Genomic DNA, 18,679 nt, shown 5'->3' with positions numbered 1-18,679 from the left:
TCAACACTAAAGGACCGCAAGGCTTGGAATATGATATTCCGGAAGGGAAAGGAGCTTGGATTGCAGCCAAGAATCTATTACCCAGCAAAAATGTGCATTTTCTTTCAGGGGAAAAGATGGACATTTAATGACATTGGGGACTTTCAATCTTTCCTGGTGAAAAGACCAGAACTGAATAGAAAATTCGATCTCAACATACATGACTCAAGAGAAGTTTAAAAAGGTAAACACAGGGGGGAAAAAAAAAGGTTACCCAATTAGGTTAAACTGTTTATATCCCTACACAGGAAAATAATACTCATAACTCTTAAGAATTGTAAATGTATTTGGGCAGAGAGAAGGACTTTACATAGAGGGTATAAATATAAATTTTCTTTGATGTGATGATACAAAAGAATTAAGGGGTTAAAAAGGGAGTCTATGGGGAGGAGAGGAAAGGGGAGGTGGAATGGGATGAATTATATCATATGAAGAGGTGGAAAAAACCCTATTACAATAGAGGGAAAGAAAGGAGGGGGGAACATTGTTTCAACCCTATTCTCATTAGATTTGACTCAAAGAGGGAATAACATATACGTTCATTGGGATAAAGAAACAACTCATTCTTTAAGGAAGCAAAAGGGGAAGGGAAAGGGGGGGGACTGATAGAAGGGAGGACAAAAGCAAGGGAGAAAAGGGTAAAGAAAAGAGAGGGGGGTGATAAAAATGGAGGGCAGATCGGGGGAGGCAGGGGTAAGAAGTAAAACGTCGGTGAGGAGGAATAGGGTGAAAGAAGGGGGTAAATAGAATGGAGGGGAATAGACAGTCAGTAATAATAACTGTGAATGTGAATGGGATGAACTCTGCTATAAAACGGAAGTGAATTGCAGAGTGGATTAAAAACCTGAATCCTACAATATGCTGTTTACAAGAAACACATTTGAAGCAGAGAGATACACACAGAGTAAAGGTCAAAGGCTGGAGCAGAATATATTATGCCTCAGCTAAAGTAAAAAAGGCAGGGGTAGCAATCCTTATCTCAGACAAAGTACAGGCAAAAATAGATCTCATTAAAAGAGATAAGGAAGGAAATTACATCTTACTTAAAGGTACTATAGATAATGAAGTAATATCAATATTAAATATGTATGCGCCAAGTGGTATAGCATCCAAGTTCTTAGAGGAGAAGTTAAATGAGTTAGAAGAGGAATTAGACAGTAATACTATACTAGTGGGGGATCTGAATCTCCCCCTCTCAGAATTAGATAAATCTAGCCAAAAAATAAATAAGAAAGAAGTGAATGAGGTGAATAGATTACTAGAAAAGTTAGACATGATAGATGTCTGGAGAAAATTGAATGGGGATAGAAAGGAATATACCTTTTTCTCAGCAGTACATGGCACATTTTCAAAAATTGACCATGTATTAGCGCACAAAAACATCATAGTCAAATGTAGAAAGGCAGAAATAGTAAATGCAGCCTTCTCAGATCATGATGCAATAAAAATTACATGTAAGAAAGAGGCAGGGAAAAGTAGAATGAAAATCAATTGGAAACTAAATAATTCCATTCTAAAGAATAAATGGGCCAAACAAGAAATCATAGAAACAATCAATAACTTTATCCAAGAGAATGACAATAATGAGACAACATACCAAAATCTATGGGATGCAGCCAAAGCAGTGCTTAGGGGAAAATTTATAGCTCTAAATGCTTACATGAATAAAAAAGAGAAAGAGGAGATTAATGAATTGGGCATGCAACTTAAAAAGCTAGAAAAAGAACAAAATAGAAATCCCCAATTAGACACTAAATTAGAGATCCTGAAAATTAAAGGAGAAATTAATAAGATTGAAAGCAAAAAAACTATAGGACTAATCAATAAAACTAAGAGCTGGTTTTATGAAAAAAAAACAATAAAATAGATAAAATATTGGTTAATTTGATTTAAAAAAAGAAAGAAGGAAACCAAATTACCAGTATCAAAAATGAATAGGGTGATGTTACCACCAAAGAAGTGGAAATTAAGTCAATAATTAGGAATTATTTTGCCCAACTGTATGCCAATAAATTTGACAATCTAAATGAAATGGATGAATATTTACAAAAATACAAACTGCCCAGGTTAACTGAAGAGGAAATAAAATCCTTAAATAAGCCCATATTAGAAAAAGAAATTGAACAAGCCATTAATGAACTCCCTAAGAAAAAATCCCCAGGACCAGATGGGCTTAGAGGTGAATTCTACCAAACATTTAAAGATCATGTTAAGGGCTAAAATTCTAGCTAAACTGTCTAAAATATCTAATGAGTGGTCGCCAATAAATTATAAGCTTTAGCAAGAGTTAGACTTTTAAGCATTTATTAAGGAGAATAAGAATTTGGTAAAGAGAGAGAAAAAGGCCTAGATTCCTATCTATTAAAGGGAGAGCACATTTCTAGCTCCCTTCTCCGCCAGAGTCCAGAGGAAAGAGGCCCGAGACTCCGCGCCAGTCTCTTCCTTCCTCCTCCCACTAGTTCGCGTCACTTCCTGATACCAAAGACAAGACTCCTGGTCTTGCCCTCAAAGACCTTCGCTTCATGGGCAGAACTCTTCTACAGTTAGTATCCAGCAGGTGGCGTTATTCCAATCGTTACAGTGCCCCCTGTTGTTCCTCAAGAAACAAAATGTTTCCTTGACGGAACAGTAAAAAAAATAACAGAATATAATAACTATTGCTAACTAATAATATGTGAACAACAATATAGAAAAGGAAGAGAGGAAAGTTTTGTCCAGAGGGGCGATTTTTTTGTCCTCATGAACTGACGCTTTGACATTGGTCTTGCAAAGGGAGGACCTCTGCAGAGAGTACATGTTACAGATGGTGTATATTATAACAGAAAGGAGATAGTAAAAACTAACAACACAAAACAGTTCATATAGAGTCTCTGATTTCTCTTGTCTTCTTGAAGTGGTAAAATGTCATCAGGAGGAAGCTGGATTCTGGTCTGGAAAACTGGATTCTGGACTCTGGTCTGGAAAGCTGGATTCTCTTCTTTAACTGTTTGAATTGCTGCAAAATGTTTATCTATGTTGATTGTCATTCTTATTCAGCTTAAGTTTTTCTTCTTTAACCCCTCTATATTGTCTGTCGGGCTTTTCACCATACAAATGCTTTATAAGATTACTAATTAAAGACAAAAGCAGGTTAGCAAAATTATGAACAAAACGAGTATATCTGGAATTTAAAGGGCTTTCTAAGGTTGTCTCAGAAGCACAGCCAGGCTGGGGAAGGGGTGAGCCTGAAGCTGCAAATGCAGTTAGAGAAAGTTGAGCATGCGCATTAGATCTTTGGACTTCCCGGGCCAGGGAAGCAATGGGCTTGGCCATGGGAGGAGTAGAGGGTGGGGTTTGGAGAGGAGGGGAGGGACCAGAGCAATTAGAATCAGACTTGATTTTGAACTCAGGCCTGGATTCCTCTTCCCCCACTGGGCCTCCAGGTGCTAGGGGATTAAAAGCTTCTAGAGGGTGGGTCATTGCCTCCAGGCATGCAAAATTAAAGCAACAATTAGTGTTAGAACTGGGAAAAGCTGCAGGAATCTCTTCAGGTTTCTCTGAAAAAGCATGGTTGGGAGAGGGAGAGATATTTCCTTGTGTGAGTAAGTTGCTGGCTCTTTTAACAAAAATAAAAAGAAAAATAGAAAATCCACAAAAACAAAGCATTAACATGATCTTATCTCCCATTTGTCTGGTTAAACAGACTAAAATCAAAAATAGGGTAATTAGGGAGTTTAAAAGGTCCATTCGAAAAAATTTAAAGGAAAACACAGCCAGTGTGCCAGTACTTAGCAGTTAAAGGGAGAGGGAGGGGAAATTTCTTACCCAACCAGAAGATCAGAAGTGAGGTTCAGCTTTCCTCTTCGTGGTCAGCCATCTTTGGAGAGGAGCCCTTTTTGCCTGCTTGGCGGGACTCCTGACGGCGCGGCACAGACTCTCTCTCCAAAGGTGGCCTTTTTTCGGTTTGGTGAGTTTTTATAAGGAATATAGACTAAGCTTAGACTTAAGACGATTTGTATTGTGTTTCTACTTTCCTATCCTTCTAACCAACATCACCTTGTGACTATCATAACTATAAATAAAAAGGTCTATCTAGAAAACCAAAAGCTGCTTCCATTTACTAGTTTGGGAGATAAATTAAGGGAAAGGTTAAGTAGGGGAGATTTATGATCTAATATCCAATTTTAAATCTCACAATCAATTAATTCCAATATTATACAAATTATTTGTAAAAATAGGTGAAGAAGGAGTTCTACCAAATTCGTTTTATGACACAAATATGGTGGTGATACCAAAACCAGGCAAAGCAAAAACAGAGAAAGAAAATTATAGACCAATTTCCCTAATGAATATTGATTCTAAAATCTTAAATAAGATATTAGCAAGGAGATTACAGCAAGTGATCACCAGGATGATACACTATGACCAGGTGGGATTTATACCAGGAATGCAGAGCTGGTTCAACATTAGGAAAACTATTAACATAATCAACTACATCAATAAGAAAACCAACCAAAATCATATGATTATGTCAATAGATGCAGAGAAAGCTTTTGACAAAGTACAACACCCATTCCTAATAAAAACACTAGAGAGTTTAGGAATAGGTGGAGCTTTCCTTAGAATAAAAAACAATATCTACCTAAAGCCATCAGCAAGTATTATATGCAATGGAGATAAATTAGAGGACTTCCCAATAAGATCAGGGGTGAAACAGGGATGTCCATTATCAGCCCTATTATTTAATATTGTCCTAGAAATGTTAGCTTTAGCAATCAGAGAAGAGAAAGGAATTAAAGGAATTAGAATAGGCAAGGAGGAAACAAAACTATCACTCTTTGCAGATGATATGATGGTATACTTAAAGAATACTATAGAATCAACTCAAAAATTACTTGAAACAATTAACAAATTTAGCAAAGTAGCAGGATATAAAATAAATCCACATAAATCATCAGCATTTCTATACATGACCAACAAAGTCCAGCAGCAAGAGATAGAAAGAGAAATTCCATTTAAAGTAACGGTAGATAATATAAAATACTTGGGAGTCTACTTGCCAAGACAAACCCAGGAAATCTATGAACACAACTACCAAACACTCTTCACACAAATCAAATCAGATCTAAATAATTGGAAAGATATCAATTGCTCATGGATAGGCAGAGCTAATATAGTAAAAATGACAATACTGCCTAAATTAATTTACTTATTCAGTGCCATACCAATCAGACTACCTAAAAATTATTTTATACAGCTAGAAAAAATAATAACAAAATTCATCTGGAAAAACAAAAAATCAAGAATATCCAGGGAAATAATGAAAAAAAAATTCACAGGAAGGTGGGTTAGCGGTACCAAACCTGGAGCTTTACTATATAGCGGCAGTAATCAAAACTATCTGGTACTGGCTAAAAAATAGAGTGGTAGATCAATGGAATAGGCTAGGCTCAGGAAATGCAGTAGTAAATGGCACTAGTAATGTAGTGTTTGATAAGCCCAAAGACTCCAGCTTCTGGGATAGGAACTCAGTATTTGACAAAAACTGCTGGGAAAACTGGAAGATAGTATGGCAGAAATTAGGCATAGACCAACATCTTACACCTTATACTAAAATAAGGTCAAAATGGATACATGATTTAGACATAAGAGGTGATACCATAGGTAAATTAGGAGAGAAAGGAATAGTATACCTATCAGATCTTTGGAAAGGACAACAGTTTTTGACCAAACAAGAGATAGAGTATATTATAAAATGCAAAATGGATGATTTTGATTATATTAAATTAAAAAATTTTTGTACAAACAGAAGCAATGCATCCAAAATTGGAAGGGAGGCAGAAAGCTGGGAAACAATTTTTGAGGCCAGTGCTTCTGATAAAGGCCTCATCTCTAAAATATATAGGGAATTAAATCAAATTTATAAGAATCCAAGTCATTCCCCAATTGAGAAATGGTCAAAGGATATGAACAGGCAGTTTTCTGATGAAGAAACCAAAGCTATCTATTCCCATATGAAAAAATGCTCTAAATCTCTAATGATTAGAGAGATGCAAATTAAAACAACTCTGAGGTACCACCTGACACCTATCACATTGGCTAAAATGACAAAAAAGGAAGATAATAAATGTTGGAGAGGTTGTGGGAAAATTGGAACACTAATGCATTGTTGGTGGAGCTGTGAGCTGATCCAACCATTCTGGAGAGCAATTTGGAATTATGCCCAAAGGGCGATAAAGCTGTGCATACCCTTTGACCCAGCAATTCCACTTTTAGGTCTTTTGCCCAAAGAAATCATGGAAGGGGGAAAGGGACCCACATGTACAAAAATATTTATAGCTGCTCTTTACATGGTAGCAAGGAATTGGAAGTTGAGGGGGTGTCCATCCATTGGGGAATGGCTGGACAAGTTGTGGTATATGAATACAATGGAATACTATTGTGCTGTAAGAAATGATGAGCAGGAGGAGTTCAGAGAAACCTGGAGGGTCTTACGTGAGCTGATGATGAGTGAGATGAGCAGAACCAGAAGTACATTGTACACATTATCATCAACATTGAGTGTTGACCTACTGTGATGGACTATATTCTTCTCACCAATGCAGTGGTACAGAAGAGTTCCAGGGAACTCATGATAGAAGAGGATCTCCAAATCCAAGAAAAAAAAAAAAAAGAACTGTGGAGTATAGATGCTGATTGAACCAAACTATTTCTTTTGTTTTGGGTGCTGTTGTTTTTTTTTTCTATTTTGAGGTTTTGCATCACTGCTCTGATTTTTTCTCTTGTAACAGGATTAATGCAGAAATAGGATTAATCTTATTATGTGTATATATATATGTGTGTGTGTATATATATATATATATATATATGTAAATGTATAGAGATATATAGATATAACCTATATCAGATATATAGATATAACCTATATCAGATCCCCTGTCTAGGGGAGGAGGGAGGGAGGGGAGAGAGGGAGAAAAATCTGAAATTGTAAAGCTTGTATAAACAAAAGTTGAGAACTATCTTTACATGTAACGGAAAAAATAAAATACCTTATACATAAAAAAAACAAATGTTGAAAACTATCTCTACATGTAACTAGAAAATAATAAAATACTTTTATGATTTAAAAATGCTATCTACGTTAACTTAATTATTATATGAAGCCTTTCACCAGCATATTTGAAAAAAATACTATTGGCCAGAGCAATACCTAGGGCCAGGGTGCTAGGTCTTTGCCACAGGAGCCAACTTGATGGCGGCCATGCTTTCTCCATACAGTTTTCCTCTTCCTTCTCTTTTAATTTCCCCATGATCCTCTGTTCCCTATCCTAGGCCTCTAGAGTAAGAGTGCTGGATTTGGAATCACTAAGACCCAAATTTAAGTCTTACTTTTGAACTTACTAGCTGTGTTACCCTAGGAAAGCTACTTTTTCCTCTCCTGGACTCAGGTGCCTCATCTTTAAAATGGGACAATACTAGTATCTACCTTACTGGGTTTTTGGAAGGATCGAATTAAATAAATTAAGTATAGTATTTTGCAAACTTTAAAGCCTTATGTAAATGCTCATGAAGATTATGATCATTAGCCTCATTCCCCATTTTCCACCCTTTCCAGGGTTCTGGAGCTCTTATGCTATTGTCCTAGGCTTACCTTTCTTAATTACTGCAGGTGCTTGTATGCCTAACAAGGTTCAGTATCCTCAGAGGGAAGGCACTAGGGGAACAGATGAAATTGAGGGAGGGCTTTTTGCAGAAGCTAAGTCCTCAAGAAAGTAAGTCAGCTATATTGATGCCTCTGATACTGCCATTGTTGCGGCAATTGTGGCTGCAACTGGCCTGGTAGAAAATATCCCATTTTTCAGGTGCTCAGGAATGGGAAAAAGAAACAAAGTGCCTTTGTATATCTCATAAAGTTCTATTCCGAGGGAAAGAGAAGCGAACAGGAGTCTACACAATCTCTTACAGGGGCTTGCTTGGATGCTGTGTACTTAGGAAATCAGGTTGTGTTGAGAGAAGTGTTTCTACCGCAGGGCAGGGTATTTTCATTCCTTCTCTTGACCCCTGGAGCTCAGAGAGTCTTTCTCAGACTTTAAGGCTGCAAGAAGAGGTTTAGTTGTGAGGTATTACCCTTTAAATATAGCCACCAGAGTTAGTGTTCAGCAGGCAGTGAAAAGTGTCATTAGGACAGATAAACAGATTAACTACCCTTATTGTTCAGTTGTGTCCCACTCTTCATGATCCCTTTTGGGGATATCTTAGCAAAGATACTGGAGAGGTTTGCCATTACCTTTCTAGATAATTTTACAGATAAGGAATCTGATGTAAACAGGGTTAACTGACTTGCCTAGCATGACACAACTAGTAAGCGCATGAGGCCAGATTTGAACTTGTCTTCCTGACTCCAGACATAGTACTCACTCTATCTACTGTGCCATCTAGCTTCCCTCCATAGCTCTACTGAGGTGCCTCAGATTATCTCTACCTGCCCTGAAACAGTGGAAGGAAAGTGCCCCTCCAATACACATTTATACAGGTGGTGTTACAATAGAAAAACTAATTGTGATGTAGAAAACATGACTCACACATGCTAATAATATACCTAAAATGATCCACTTTGTCTGCTTCTAGTTACATTCACTCTGTGATCAGTCCTGTCACTTGCTGGAAATAGCTGTAGGCCATGTTTCCTAGGATGTGTCGGTTTTGATACCCTTTTCCTCTTCCCCCTCTTCTTGCTCTGATTATTAGTGATATACTGCAGCCTCATTTATGTATGTTCCATTTATCTAGATTGTTGGGTTCCTTTCATATTTTGAAGGTAATTTTGCACAGAAAAAATGTAGTGGTAAAGCCATTGTATATCTGTTTAACAGCTGTGTATCTGCTATCTGTAAGATGTGTTACAATGTTTGAAGGGAAGGGGAGTCTGACCCTTGTAAAAAATTTGAAAAAGTTTTGTGTCAGGAGTCTCTGGAAGTAGCCTGCCTGCAGAACTCTTGAGAAAAAGAAGTATATGTTAATTTAAAACATTTGAAAGGAGGAGAAAGATCCTCTCCTTTGAGAATAGAAAAACCTCCTGATTAGAATGAGATGGTTAAAGAAACTACTGACATACACTGTGTGGTGAAACTATGTCATTCTCCTGGTTTAAGAAAAGACCTGTAGAGAAGAAAGCAAGGGTCAACAAGTAGAAAACCAATTTCTCTTTCCTGAAAAGATACAGAGAGTGGGTTATTAGTAATAACTGTGCCCAGGCTTGCAGAGTGAGAAAACAAATGTGATCACAAGACTATCAATTAAAGACTGCCAACAGAAGGCTTCCAGGGACACTTTGACCTTATGTACTAAGGAGATATATACAATTCCAAGGAATTTCAATGCCCCAAATATCATGAGTGAGGCAAAGAATCAAAGGGTTCTCTTGAAAAGCAGTTAGGAAAGAAGGGAAATTTCAAATAATGATTGCTTACAATTAAAGTACTGAGAAATGGACTAACTTATACCTGAGTGCATGTATTTATTTAAATCTTGCTCTAAATTGTATAATCCTGTGTGATTTGTGTCAGATTACTTTACCTTTCTGTACCTTAGTTCCCTTATCTGAAAAATAAGGGTTTTGATGAAGAAGAGGCAAGAGAAGATCACTTCTAAAACAGCAAATCTATAAGTCAATGATTCTATGATTATGCCAGGACCTAAACAAGGCTGATAAACATGTTTGTACAATTCCTCCATTTGACTAGAAGACACATTTCCAGTTATGTGCAAAGAGTGACTGCTCTATTACTGCTTACTCTTAACAAGTCTCTGGGCTTGCCATTTTGATCTACTTCCAAACTATCTCATTTGAGCATTTCTGTTGTTGTTAACTGCTAAAGCTGATACATTACAAAATGTAAATTGTATTGTATCAGCTATTCCTTTTATGTTCCTTGGCTTTAGTACCCATAGTGAATGATGATGAGAGGCATGAAAAGTGAATCAGAGATTCATAGAACTTAGAAATAGAAAAAAAGTCTTGTTTGGCTGGCCAGTTCAATTTCTAGCCCCCACTCTCACTACCGCCCTGCAGAGTATACTGTTTTCCATACTGTGCATTTGGGCATGCCTTTTTCTCCCTAACTTAGGTAGAGGATTGCTCATTGAATTTCACTCTTTGGAATTACACAATTCCAGCTTGAATATTCCTCTCAATGTTTTAAAACACAATTAATGTGCATTTGGGGTAATATTCTACCTCCTATTCCCAAGAAGAAGGTTGAGTTATTCAGTTGTTCAATATTTGATTGGGTCATTGGGCATTAATCCCTTATTCTAAGATAGCCATTCTTTAACAGTTTGAAGAAGATGGGTATCTTCCCATATTGAATCAGTTATCTCATCTTCTTGGGGACTTTTTAATGGAAATATGTCAAGTCCAAGGTAGACTTCATTAGGACTTCTTCTGTTTTGGGGGAATTCTCTAAATATTTGTCTTCTAAGCTAATAAGATCTCCAGAGGATTAGATTTTTATGCCTTGTTTGAGAGAGGGGGGTTAGGGACTGTGACTAACAGTTCACCTTGTGACAAAGGATTTTATTTGTAATGGTCTAAGTAGAATTGTTTGGCATGAGGATTAATTTTAAAAAGCTCAGTCCATTATTTATTTATATAAAAGAAGGGATCCTAAGCTCAGAGACAAAAAAAATTGTGTTTGAATGCTTGTTTTGCAAGTTGAGTATTTCACTTATACTTTCTCAGCATCAGTTTATGTATCAGCAAATAATGTTAGTAATTACATTAATCACTTAAAGATTAGTGTGAAGAAAACATCACAAAATTTAGAGTGCTAATAAAATTATTTCTTTTTAAATTATTATGAATTTAAATTTTGAGTTCTGGGGGGCGGAGCCAAGATGGCAGAGAGGAAGCAGCAAGCTGCCTGAGCTCTCCTTCTATTCCCTCATAAAGAACATTAAATCAAGCCTCTGGATGGATTCTGAAACTACAGAACCTGCAAAGAGACAGAGAGGCACAGTCTTCCAACCAGAGATAATTTAGAAGACTTCAGGAAAAGGTTGGTCTGACTCAGGCAAAAGGGAGGCCCAGCTCAAGGCAGCAACCCAGCGCCAAGGGGGTTGGGGCAAGTCAGCAGGTGCTGCGGGCCACAGCTGAACAACCGAGGTCCCTGGAACCTGGCTCAAAAATCTGGTGGCTAAGGACAGTGGAAAAACCTACCTGCACCGGCTGGCAGGGCCACAAACGGGTCAGGCGGGATCAGGTGCCAGGATTGGGCACCTGGCAGAGTGCTCAGACAGGAAGTGCAGGGGGGTGAACTGCACACACTATAAAGGCCTCAGAGTAAAAAGCTGGTCACACAGCACCTATACCCCTGCACAAGAAGCCCAAAACAGGGACCCTGGTGCCCCCAGAGCAGACCTCAATTTAAAAAATAAATAAATAAGCTTTAATAATGAGTAAGAAGCGAAAAAGAGCCCTCTCCATTGAGAGCTTCTGTATCAATAGGAAAGAAGCCAACTAAAACACAGATGAGGACAATACCCTCAAATTGCCTACATGTGAAGCCTCACGAGGGAAGGTGAATTGGACTCAAGAACAAAAAGCTTTCCTGGAAGAGCTCAAAAGGATTTTAAAAATCAATTGCGAGAGGTAGAAGAAAAAATGGGGAGAGAAATGAAAGCAAAACCAGAAAACTATGAAAAAAGAATCAGCAGCTTGGAAAAGGAAGCACAAAAATTGACTGGCCAAATGGAAAAAAAATGAGCATAATTTCACTGAAGAAAACAATGCCTTACAAAATCCATTTGGCCAAATGGAAAAAAAAGTGCATAATCTCATTGAAGAAAACAATGCCTTAAACAATTCAGTTGGCCAAATGGAAAAAAAGGTGCATAATCTCACTGAAGAAAACAATGTCTTAAAAATTAAAATTGGTCAGTTGGAAGATAAGGAATCCATGAGACACCAGGAATCAGTCAAGCAGAATCAAAAGAATGAAAAAATAGAAGAAAATGTTAAATACCTCATTGGAAAGACAACTGATCTGGAAAAGAGATCAAGGAGAGACAATTTGAGAATCATTAGTCTGCCTGAAAGCCATGACCAGAAAAAGCACCTAGATACCGTATTCCAGGAAATTATTAAGGAGAACTGCCCTGATATCATAGAATCAGAGGATAAAATCATCATTGAAAGAATCCACCGATCACATCCTGAAAGAGACCCCAAAAGGAAAATTCCAAGGAATATTGTAGCCAAATTCCAGAATTATCAGGTGAAGGAGAAAATACTCCAAGCAGCCAGAAAGAAGCAATTTAAATATCATGGAGCCACAGTCAGGATTGCTCAGGACCTGGCAGCTTCAACATTAAAGGACCACAAAGCTTGGAATATGATATTCCGGAAGGGAAAGGAGCTTGGATTGCAGCCAAGAATCTATTACCCAGCAAAACTGATCATTCTCTTTCAGCGGAAAATATGGACATTTAATGACATTGGAGACTTTCATTCTTTCCTGAAGAAAAGACCAAAACTGAATAGAAAATTCGATCTTAACATAGAAGACTCAAGAGAAGTTTAAAAAGGTAAACAGAGGGGAAAAAAACGGGTTACTCAATTAAGTTAAACTGCTTATATCCCTACATGGGAAGATAATACTCATAACTCTTAAGAATTGTAAATGTATTTGGGCAGAGAGAAGGAGTTTACACAGATGGTATAAATATAAATTGTCTTTGATGTTATGATACAAAAAAAAATTAAGGGGTTAAAAAGGGAGTCTAAGGTGAGGAAAGAAAAGGGGAGGTAGAATGGGATTAATTATATTATATGAAGAGGTGAAAAAAAAACAACCTATTACAATAGAGGGAAAGAAAGGAGGGGTGAACATTGTTTCAACACTACTCTCATTAGATTTGATTCAAAGAGGGAATAACATATACATTCATTGGGATAAAGAAACTTAGTGCATTCTTTAGGGAAGTAAAAGGGGAAGGGAAAGGGGGGGACTGATAGAAGGGAGGACAAAAGCAAGGGAGAAAAGGGTAAAGAAAAGAGAGGGGGGTGATCAAAAGGGAGGGCAGATCGGGGGAGGCAGGGGTAAGAAGTAAAACGTCGGTGAGGAGGAATAGGGTGAAAGAATGGGGGAAAAATACAAAGGGGGTAAATAAAATGGAGGGGAATAGACAGTCAGTAATAATAACTGTGAATGTGAATGGGATGAACTCTGCTATAAAATGGAAGCAAATTGCAGAGTGGATTAAAAACCAGAATCCTACAATATGCTGTTTACAAGAAACACATTTGAACAGAGAGATACACACAGAGTAAAGGTAAAAGGCTGGAGCAGAATATATTATGCTTCAGCTAAAGTAAAAAAAGCAGGGGTAGCAATCCTTATCTCAGACAAAGCGCAGGCAAAAATAGACCTCATTAAAAGAGATAAGGAAGGAAATTACATCTTACTTAAAGGTACTATAGATAATGAAGTAATATCAATATTAGATATGTATGTGCCAAGTGGTATAGCATCCAAGTTCTTAGAGGAGAAGTTAAATGAGTTCGAAGAGGAATTAGACAGTAGTACTATACTAGTGGGGCATCTGAATATCCCCCTCTCAGAATTAGATAAATCTAGCCAAAAAATAAATAAGAAAGAAGTGAATGAGGTGAATAGATTACTAGAAAAGTTAGACATGATAGATGTCTGGAGAAAATTGAATGGGGATAGAAAGGAATATACCTTTTTCTCAACAGTACATGGCACATTTTCAAAAATTGACCATGTATTAGGGCACAAAAACATCATAGTCAAATGTAGAAAGGCAGAAATAGTAAATGCATCCTTCTCAGATCATGATGCAATAAAAATTACATGTAAGAAAGAGGCAGGGAAAAGTAGAATGAAAATCAATTGGAAACTAAATAATTCCATTCTAAAGAATAAATGGGCCAAACAAGAAATCATAGAAACAATCAATAACTTTATCCAAGAGAATGACAATAATGAGACAACATACCAAAATCTATGGGATGCAGCCAAAGCAGTGCTTAGGGGAAAATTTAGAGCTCTAAAAGCTTACATGAATAAAAAAGAGAAAGAGGAGATTAATGAATTGGGCATGCAACTTAAAAAGCTAGAAAAAGAGCAAATTAGAAATCCCTAATTAGATACTAAACTAGAGATCCTGAAAATTAAAGGAGAAATTAATAAGATTGAAAGCAAAAAAACTATAGAATTAATCAATAAAACTAAGAGGTGGTTTTATGAAAAAAACAATAAAATAGATAAAATATTGGGTAATTTGATTAAAAAAAGAAAGAAGAAAACCAAATCACCAGTATCAAAAATGAAAAGGGTGATGTTACCAACAATGCAGTGGAAATTAAATCAATAATTAGGAATCAATTTGCCCAACTGTATGCCAATAAATTTGACAATCTAAATGAAATGGATGAATATTTACAAAAATACAAACTGCCCAGGTTAACTGAAGAGGAAATAAAATCCTTAAATAAGCCCATATTAGAAAAAGAAATTGAACAAGCCATTAATGAACTCCCTAAGAAAAAATCCCCAGGACCAGATGGGCTTAGAGGTGAATTCTACCAAACATTTAAAGAACAATTAATTCCAATATTATACAAATTATTTGGAAAAATAGGGGAAGAAGGAGTTCTACCAAATTCATTTTATGACACAAATATGGTGGTGATACCAAAACCAGCAAAGCAAAAACAGAGAAAGAAAATTATAGACCAATTTCCCTAATGAATATTGATTCTAAAATCTTAAATAAGATATTAGCAAGGAGATTACAGCAAGTGATCACCAGGATGATACACTATGACCAGGTGGGATTTATACCAGGAATGCAGAGCTGGTTCAACATTAGGAAAACTATTAACATAATCAACTACATCAATAAGAAAACCAACCAAAATCATATGATTATCTCAATATATGCAGAGAAAGCTTTTGACAAAATACAACACCCATTCCTAATAAAAACACTAGAGAGTTTAGGAATAGGTGGAGCTTTTCTTAAAATAATAAACAGTATCTACCTAAAGCCATCAGCAAGTATTATATGCAATGGAGATAAATTAGAGGCCTTCCCAATAAGATCAGGGGTGAAACAGGGATGTCCATTATCACCCCTATTATTTACTATTGTCCTAGAAATGTTAGCTTTAGCAATCAGAGAAGAAAAAGGGAGGAAACAAAACTATCACTCTTTGCAGATGATACTTAAAGAATCCTAGAGAATCAACTCAAAAACTACTTGAAACAATTAACAACCTTAGCAAAGTAGCAGCATATAAAATAAATCCACATAAATCATCAGCATTTCTATACATGGCCAACAAAGTCCAGCAGCAAGAGATAGAGAAATTCCATTTAAAGTAATGGTAGATAATATAAAATACTTGGGAGTCTACTTGCCAAGACAAACCCAGGAAATCTATGAACACAACTACCAAACACTCTTCACACAAATCAAATCAGATCTAAATAATTGGAAAGATATCAATTGCTCATAGATAGGCAGAGCTAATATAGTAAAAATGACAATACTGCCTAAATTAATTTACTTATTCAGTGCCATACCAATCAGACTACCTAAAAATTATTTTATACAGCTAGAAAAAATAATAACAAAATTCATCTGGAAAAAAAATCGAGAATATCCAGGGAAATAATGAAAAAAAAATTCAAAGGAAGGTGGGTTAGTGGTACCCAACCTGGAGTTTTACTATAAAGCGGCAGTCATCAAAACTATCTGGTACTGGCTAAAAAATAGAGTGGTAAATCAATGGAATAGGCTAGGAACAGGAAATGCAGTAGTGAATGACAATAGTAATGTGGTGTTTGATAAACCCAAAGACTCCAGCTTCTGTGATAGGAACTCAGTATTTGACAAAAACTGCTGGGAAAACTGGAAGATAGTATGGCAGAAATTAGTCATAGACCAACATCTTACACCTTATACTAAAATAAAGTCAAAATGGATACACAATTTAAACGTAAGAGGTGACACCATAGGTAAATTAGGAGAGAAAGGAATAGTCTACCTATCAGATCTTTGGAAAGGAAAATAGTTTATGACCAAACAAGAGATAGAGTATATTATAAAATGCAAAATGGATGATTTTGATTACATTAAATTAAAAAATTTTTGTACAAACAGAAGCAATGCATCCAAAATTAGAAGGGAGGCAGAAAGCTGGGAAACAATTTTTGTGGCCAGTACTTCTGATAAAGGCCTCAGCTCTAAAATATATAGGGAACTAAATCAAATTTATAAGAATCCAAGTCATTCCCCAATTGAGAAATGGTCAAAGGATATAAACAGGCAGTTTTCTGATGAAGAAACCAAAGCTATCTATTCCCATATGAAAAAATGCTCTAAATCACTATTGATTAGAGAGATGCAAATTAAAACAACTCTGAGGGGCAGCTAGATGGCGCAGTGGATAAAGCACTGGCCTTGGATTCAGGAGGACCTGAGTTCAAATCCAGCCTCAGACACTTGACACTTAACTAGCTGTGTGACTCTGGGCAAGTCACTTAACCCTCATTGCCCTGCAAAAACAAAACAAAAGTAAAAAAAAAAAAAACTCTGAGGTACCACCTGACACCTATCAGATTGGCTAAAATGACAAAAATGGTAAATAATAAATGTTGGAGAAGATGTGGAAAAATTGGAACACTAATGCATTGTTGGTGGAGCTGTGAACTGATCCAACCATTCTGGAAAGCAATTTGGAATTATGCCCAAAGGGCGATAAAGCTGTCCATACCCTTTGACCCAGCAATACCACTTTTGGTTCTTTTTCCCAAAGAAATCATAGAAAGGGGAAAGGGACCCACATGTACAAAAATATTTATAGCTGCTCTTTATGTGGTGGTAAGGAATTGGAAGTTGAGGGGATGCCTATCAATTGGGGAATGGCTGGACAAGTTGTGGTATATGAATACAATGGAATACTATTGTGCTGTAAGAAACGATGAGCAGGAGGAGTTCAGAGAAACCTGTAGGGTCCTGCGTGGGCTGATGATGAGTGAGATGAGCAGAACCGGGAGAAGATTGTACACAGTATCATCAACAATTAGTGTTGATCTACTGTGATGGACTACATTCTTCTCACCAATGCAGTGGTACAGAAGAGTTCCAGGGAACTCATGATAGAAGAGGATTTCCAAATCCAAGGGAAAAAAAAAAAGAACTGTGGAGTATAGATGCTGAATGAACCATACTATTTCTTTTGTTTTTGCTGCTGTTGTTTTTTCTATTTTGAGGTTTTTCATCATTGCTCTGATTTTTCTCTTATAACATGACTAATGCAGAAAAAGGATTAATGTTATTATGTGTATATATATATATATATATATATATATATATATATATATATATATATATATATATATATATATATAACCTATATCAGATTTCCTGCTGTCTAGGGGAGGGAGGAGGAAGAAGAGGGAGGGAGAAAAATCTGAAATTGGAAAGCTTGTATAAACAAAAGTTGAGAACTATCTTTACATGTAACTGAAAAATAAATTGATTAAAAAAAATTTTTGAGTTTCAAAGTTTCTTTCCCTTTTACCCCTCACTCACTGAGCAGGTAGAAAAAGAAAGTGAGAAAATTGTACTTCAATTTGAACTCAGGGTTCATCAGTTCTCTCTCTGAAGAAAGATAACATTTTTTCATCATGACTTCTTTGACATTATCTTAGAGAATTGGTGATCACAATATCCAAGTCATTCACAATTGAATATCACTACGACTTTGCTATTACTGTGCACATGATCTCCAGGTTCCACACACATCCTTTTGCATCAGTTTATATACATCTTGCTATGTTTTTTTTTCCAAAATCATCATGATTTTTTATTACATAAGGAAATCACATACTCCATCACAATCTTATGGGATGAGGTTATACACAGAATTGTTTTGACCTGAATCTCTCAAATCAAAAGTAAGTTAGAGCATTATTTTTAATATGACTATAGGTAAACTTGATTATTTCATCTGAAAATTTCATGTCTTCTGATCATCTATCAATATGGGAATGACTGTTGTTTTAACAAATTTGACTCAGTTCTCCATGTGTTTGAGAACTAAGGCCTATCAGACAAACTTGCTTCAATTTTTTTTCACACTTACTATCTCAAACTGTGTTTCCCTCCATCTAATTCTCTCCCCATGATACTCTATTTTCTATTTTCTTTCACCGTATTCCTCTTCAAAAGGGTTTTGCTTCTGATTGCTCCCTCCCCAATCTGCCCTCCTTCATTCACTCCTCCCCCCTTATCCCCTTCCCCTCCTACTTTCTTGCAGGGTAAGATAGATTACTATACCCCAAATTGGGTGTGTATGTTATTCCCTCTTTGAGCCAGTTCTTTTGAGAATAAGGTTCACTCACTCCCTAGCACTTCCCCCATCTTCTGCTCCACTCCATAACCTTTTTCTTGCTTCTTTTATGTGAGATACCTTACACCATTCCACCTCTCCCATTCCCTTTCTCCCAGTGCATTTCTCTCAAAACTTTATTTTATTTTTTAAAGATATAATCCCTTCATATTCAACTCACACCTGTGTCCTCTGTCTACATATACTCCATTCAGCTCCCCTAATAATGAGAAAGTT

This window comes from Dromiciops gliroides, chromosome 5, assembly GCF_019393635.1.
Source record: "Dromiciops gliroides isolate mDroGli1 chromosome 5, mDroGli1.pri, whole genome shotgun sequence".
Taxonomy (NCBI): Eukaryota; Metazoa; Chordata; class Mammalia; order Microbiotheria; family Microbiotheriidae; genus Dromiciops; species Dromiciops gliroides.
This window is presented reverse-complemented; position numbering follows the sequence as displayed.